Source organism: Dioscorea cayenensis, unplaced genomic scaffold (genome assembly GCF_009730915.1).
Source record: "Dioscorea cayenensis subsp. rotundata cultivar TDr96_F1 unplaced genomic scaffold, TDr96_F1_v2_PseudoChromosome.rev07_lg8_w22 25.fasta BLBR01000488.1, whole genome shotgun sequence".
NCBI lineage: Eukaryota > Viridiplantae > Streptophyta > Magnoliopsida > Dioscoreales > Dioscoreaceae > Dioscorea > Dioscorea cayenensis.
In genome coordinates, this window is record NW_024086879.1 from 31,812 (window position 1) to 38,390 (window position 6,579).

General features: G+C 34.5%; 1 long non-coding RNA gene across 1 annotated transcript; it reads right to left on the reverse strand.

The window, feature by feature from the left end:
* Nucleotides 1–5,893: 5,893 nt before the first annotated feature.
* On the reverse strand, nt 5,894–6,278 carry LOC120254551. Its single transcript, XR_005534656.1, has 3 exons — nt 6,233–6,278; nt 6,047–6,130; nt 5,894–5,955 (listed from the first exon to the last, which is right to left on the reverse strand). It is a non-coding gene; the product is annotated as an uncharacterized LOC120254551 (long non-coding RNA).
* Between the last annotated feature and the right edge of the window lie 301 nt (nt 6,279–6,579).

A 6,579-nucleotide genomic window follows, 5' to 3' on the forward strand; every position in this document is an offset into this window, starting at 1 on the left:
CCACAACAACAAGCATGTTAATGCCAATCGGATAGCTAAGATGTACTTAGAGCAATTTAGGGCAGATCCCCGCTCGAAAAATTGACGGTATCATCCAAGCAGTAGAAAGACAAAACCAAGAGGTAGATATCAAGAAATTGAAGGCATCAGAGCCAAATGCATTGTGTTAAGGTATATTTCCTTTTCTTATAGTTTTATCTAAAATATGTATGCACCCAATTAAAGTTGAATCCATATTTGCATCTAATTATTTTTCTCAATCCAGAATTATTGATGGTGATGAGAACACCTAGATAGCAAGGCTTTATAATTACAGGCTAGAACTACTAAGAACACATCCCGGGTTCTACTATATTGTTCAAATGCGACTGTGGTGTCTTCCATGCATGTATATTTGTCTTTCTCCTTTGAGAGAAGGATTCTTTGCGTGGTGTAGACAAATAATTTAACTGGATGTTTGTTTTTAATAAGCCTCTATGGGGGGACAAATCATCGATCATGGGATTTGGGATAAATGCTAATGACTACATTTATCCAGACTTGTATGGGACATAGGTAATCCCTAACCTTGGTTTTTAATTTGACGATGTTATGTTTTACTAATTACCCTGCTTAATATAAATTGTTTGCTGCAATGGACAAAGAGAAGAACAATTGGAAATGGTTCTTAGAATTTCTGCACGAGACCTAGGGATTAATAATTTGACCATCACGGCCGTTTATGCGATGGTAAAAGGTATGACTCAGATATTTAAGTTGGTGTTTTGATTGACTCTTCACAATTTCATTGTTGTCTTGATATAATTAATTGATGATTTCATTACTTGTTTCTTTTTCCTTTGTTCCTTGTTGTGGTTGTATGTCAACTTAATTTGGTTGTTTAGGGTTTAATACCGCTATAAAGGAGTTATTCCCCTATAGTGAGCACATGTTTTGTGTTAGACACATACACACTAATTTTAAAAAGAACTTTAGAGGGAAAACATTGAAAGACCAATTGTGGTTGTGTGCTAAATCATGCTACCAATCTGTATTTGAGAAAAATATGGCCATCTTAAATGGAATGTCCACAAATGCATGCAATTACATGAAGAACATAACTCTATAACCATTGGAGTAGGTCACACTTCAAATCAATTTTTAAATGTGACATCCTACTCAATAATTTGTGTGAGTGCTTCAATAGCCAAATACTTGAAGCTAGGACTAAGGGGGGTAGTGATAATGAATGAAATGATCGTAACAAAGTTGATGATCAAGATTCAAAAAGAAGAGATGCAATGAGAAAATGTACAACAGTCCAACGCCCCTAGGATTCTAAAAATTAGAGAATTCCAAACAATTGAGTTGGTTTTACAACACAACCTGGTCTGGAGGAAGAAAATACCAAGTTGCAGGTCCTGAAGGCCAATTTGTAGTTGATAAAGATACATGCACATGCTTATGTAGGAAATGACAATTGACTAGGATTCCTTGTTGTCATTCTATCTCAATGATCTACTATAACAAAGATCATGCTGAAAATTACATAAACAACTGTTACAAGGTAAGCACCTACCTAGCAACATACAACCACACATTGAACCCCACACATGGCAGGGATTGTTGGCCAAAAAGCAACCAAGGGCCCATGCTCCCACCTGAGCCACAGATAAGAAGAAGAGGGAGGAAGACTATGTTGAGGAGAACGGAAGCTGGTGAGGAAGTCAAGGGTTTCACCAAAGGAAAAGTGAGCATGAGAGGTGTTAGAATGAAGTGCAGCATATGTGGCAGTGTAGGTCATAATAAAAGGTTTCATGGTCACCAGAAACAGGTAATTAAATTCAACAATCTTTGTTGGTGTTATTATATTAATTCACATTATACAATTAACTAAACTTTTACTTATAGCAGGCTTCACAGGCGAATTCAGATGGACAACAACATGGACACCAAAGTGGAGGTGTTCAGGACAATCCTATGGATGGCATTGACTCATAGGTTTTACATGAACATTTTCAAATGGTTAGTTATTTCTTTCATAGCCAACCTCAAGGATTATTACAAGTTCAAAATTTAACCAAGTTGATGTTACAGGTTGATAATTTGACCATGGGGAGCCATCAAGAGTTTCATCGAGATTGTCCCACATCGGAAGCAATTATACACGAAGAATCCTACTCACGGTAACTATAAAAATTAATTGTAATTGATGTTTACAATGCACATCATTCTCTGCTTAATATTTACAATTGTGTAGTTAATTAATGCCCTTGAAATGGCATAAGCCGGTATGCAATGTAAAGGAAAAATTACGTCCAATAAGAGGCAAGGGTACCAGCACAATTCCTACAAGTAGCGCAAATGAATTCTCAGTTACTGTTAGGAAACAAGTGCAAGTTAAAAATCAGAATAAAAGGCAAACAAGCAAGGGAGGAGGTCCTGCAAGAAAAGGAAGGCATGGGTCCCTCCGAGAAGTAGCTCTGGTGGTTCTGTTGCATGAAATGTTTTTTATTTTGGGTGTATGACAGTTTATGCTATTTTGTAACTACAGTTTCAAACAATGTATTGGATTTGCTTGTCTAATGACATACTAGTTACTTTTGGAGTTGCCATTTTGCAGATTGCATGTAATTGGACTTGCTTGACATGAAAAAGGAATGTCTTTTTGTTTTGGGTGCATGTCTGATGACATGCAATTTTATAATCATGCGTTTCTTGGTAATTGAAATTACTTGGCCATGTAATTTTTGTAAATGCGCTTCCATGTAAATATATGACTGTCTTCAGCTAAAATTACAGTTTTCTCTTCAATTGTAATGTCTCATTTGGCATGGTTTTAATTATTATTTTTCTGTCTAAAGTTATCTGTGCAATTGGGTTTGTCTTCAATTGTAATTGGAGTTGTTGTTTTCAGTTGTAATGTCAAACTAGGCATTCTTGTAATTGGTGTTCTTGTTTCTTCAATTGTTTGTCAAACTGGACATGTCTATCTTCAATTGTAATTGGAGTTTTTTCCTTTTTCAGTTGTTTGTGAAATAATTCCTTGTATTGGGGTAATGTAAAACTCTTACAATTTGCATTGGTGTAATGTAATTAATTTAATGTTATTTTAGTTTGGTCATCTATGTTATTGTATTCCACCAAATCATCTAGTTAGTATGCTAATACAACATATATATCATATAATCAATATTGCAGGCAAGGAAACTAGTTAATTAAATCCAAAAACAAAAAATGCTCAAAAACTCTCATCTTCTTTGGATAAGCACACCTCCATTTACAGGATTAACATAATGGCATTATTACTCACAACAAGAAATAAAATTCAAACAATTAATTAGTTTCCAATAAAGGGAAACTAACTAAATGAAAGCCGAATAAAACACACACACACACACACAAAAAAAGAACCTGCACTCAAAAACCACATGTTTAACTAATTTACATTATTAATCATAACAAGATATAAACTTCAGAAGGCCCAAAATTCAATGAGCTTCATTCTTTTAGCAACTTTAAACGGAATGAAAAATCTCTAGTGATTGATGAATCCTCCATCTCGAGAAGATTCCAACCCCCATTATTTCACTGCTAGCTCCTTCACCAACTCACACACCATTATAAATACCCTAGATATCTCTCCCTTCCTAATGAAGAACAAAGACATCTCGACGCTCCAAAGACTGGTCGCTTCCAACTTTCCTCACCGGATATTGAACTGCGTCGGCCGGTAGAGGAGAAGAAAAAGAAGAAGAAGAAGCAGAAGAGCAGGAAAGAAGGAGGAGAAGGACAGGGGTCCATCCTTCAAAACATAGAAGAAACACCCACCGTGGATAATTATCTGAGTCAGCACATCCATTCAGCCATCTGACATGGCCCGGTGAGGATCTGGGATTCTCAAGTTGCCAAGTCAGTAATTGGGATTAGAATTGTCAGGATGACTGATCGGTGAAACAAAAATAAAATTTGATGACTAATTAGATACAAATTGAAGTTCGGTGACCGAACTGAAAAATGAGCAAAGTTTGGTGACCTATCCAAAAATTAACCCACAAAGATTGCTTAAAAACCGGTTCGATGGAGAAAGTCACTATTGCTAAAAATGACCTGATAACTCAGCACAAAATACATAAAACATGAGAGGGATCGAAATTTTTCTTGTATAGTATTGTTCATTATGGGCCCAGTACAATATTATTTATTCACTTTATATCTGGTCTCATTGTGGATCTCATGTGAAAAGAGTTATATTCCCCATCTCTCTAAAATTGCATCACACAAGATTTACTATTGTTAATTTATAATCCCCGATATATCAACTTGGGTGCACATGATAAGCTTTTTATTACATCGCTTTCTTAACTTAACATAAGTGGGAAATTTCGCATGAATGTCATTAAAGCTTACTAGCACTGTTTTGGATTGAGCTTTTTCAATTTAATGGAAGAGCTTTTTGCAAAAAGTTACCTCCTGCAGATAAGTTAATGACTTTTTTATATAAGCTAGCAAATGCGTTCATACATGTCTATCGTTTTCATTGTCCTTTTCGTTTTTGTAAAAAAAAAAAATATAATAAATAAAAATAAAAATAAAAATGATAATAATAAAGTCACTATAGCTCTTAAAGATTTAAATCAAGTATTCCAAATGATGGAGTTAATTAAAATTTTATAAGAAAATTTTTGTTGTTACTTCCACGTAGATTCATGTTAGATTAATCAAGAACGTTGTTTTCATGGATTTATTTGAAGTTTTATTTATACATATATATATTTCCAGTGCTGTTTTTTTTCTAAAGATTTACTCATGTGGGGACCAATTAAAAACTTGAAAAAATTTTAACAAGCCTATGAAAAGTCAAAAGTCCAAAGCCTACAAAGAGTGAACTGCACAACAATACTTAAACAAAAAAGATCAAAGAGCTTATAAATATGCTTGAAGATGGAAAACCAACAATTTGATGTCTCAAATTCTTAGATTAATCACAAAAATAACTTAGTATAAGAACAAACATGAAAGAATTACCATGAAAAAAATAATGTCACAGCAATCAAGAAAAAAAAATCACAACACAAATATGGTCATAAATAATTAAAAACATTAACTAAACTAACATCACAATAAAATTGTTGACTTTCTCGTTTGAAGTTTTCCGAAATCTCATTTCATGCCTGAAAATAAGCTCATGCATGCCATCAGTAAACAAAAATATGATGTATATAATCAGCAATGCAGCAGAATAATATATGCATACATAACACCACATTAATTACCATTCATACTATAATTTGGTTAACATAATGTTTTCTAATGAATTTATCAAGCCTAGAACATATGCATAACTGAAGAACAAGACATGCAGTAGTCTCAGAGTCTAGTTCTGTTTTAATTCATGAACTTTGATTAGGAGGTCTCTTGAGGGAATCCAAGGAAGGGAATGACACTGGATAGTCATACTCTACTAACTCCCAGTTAAATTTCAGCACAAGATGGTGCAGAAAAACAGCCATTTCCATCTTTGAAAGCTCGGCACCGGGGCACATACGCGGACCTCCGCTAAACGACATTATGCTTTTGTTCTTCGACTTCCCCGTTGATGTGTCTTTTATAAACAAAAGAAATAATGATATCATGGTGCACAAACTCAAATACCATATTAGATGATTGAAATGAAATCATTATGATTAATTAATGTTTTACCTGCCATCTCCATGGATTATAAGTCTGTGGATCATCATATGTTTGAGATCCAAGTGCGCCGCAGAGATTATCGGTACAACTTCCCATCCACATGGAATGTCATAACCTTTGAAAATTTTAAATAAAGAATATGGTTATATAAATACCTATAAGTTTGTAGATGAATGTGAACTTTGAGAATGAGATATATACCTTTGTATTGAGACATCCTTTTATGGCTTTTCTATGCAAGAACTTGACAATGTTACCAAGTCTCAGAGTTTCATTGATCACCTTCATGCATAACACTTATAATGTTAGCATTGAATAAATTCTGCTTGGTATATCAAATTATCTTTATTATAAAGAGAATTAAGTTAATTACACATTGAGTGAACTCCATCTGTTTGTAGTCATCCCAAGTTAGCCCAGACTCACTCTTCATCCTGTTAATATATTCATGTTCTTCCTAAGGAACAACAACACCTCAAGCTGTAGACATACCCATATAGTTTCCATCAGTCAGTTAATTTAATTTGGTGAATACAATTTAACAGTGGTTTAGTAGTACTCTTAGTTGTTGAAGAGCTTTCGGAGAGAACTCAAGGAAATAAATTGCGAGGGCAAATGGCGCGATGAAGTTTCATGTCCGGCGAAAGCATGCCAAGTATAAGATCAAGTATTTGATCTCTTGTGAGGTTGGTTTCTGCTGGCACTGATGCAAAGAGATCATCTTTTTCTAGTCCATTGCGAAGCTTCTCGTATCGAGCTCTCTCATCAAAGAACATCTCCCCATGATATTGAGAATTACAGATCTTGACTATAGAGAAAAGCAGGTAGAACTAATCCACATTTAGCGTTAATTAAACATATGCCAAAGAGAAACAACAAATTCAAATACCTGAAGTGGCTCATAAA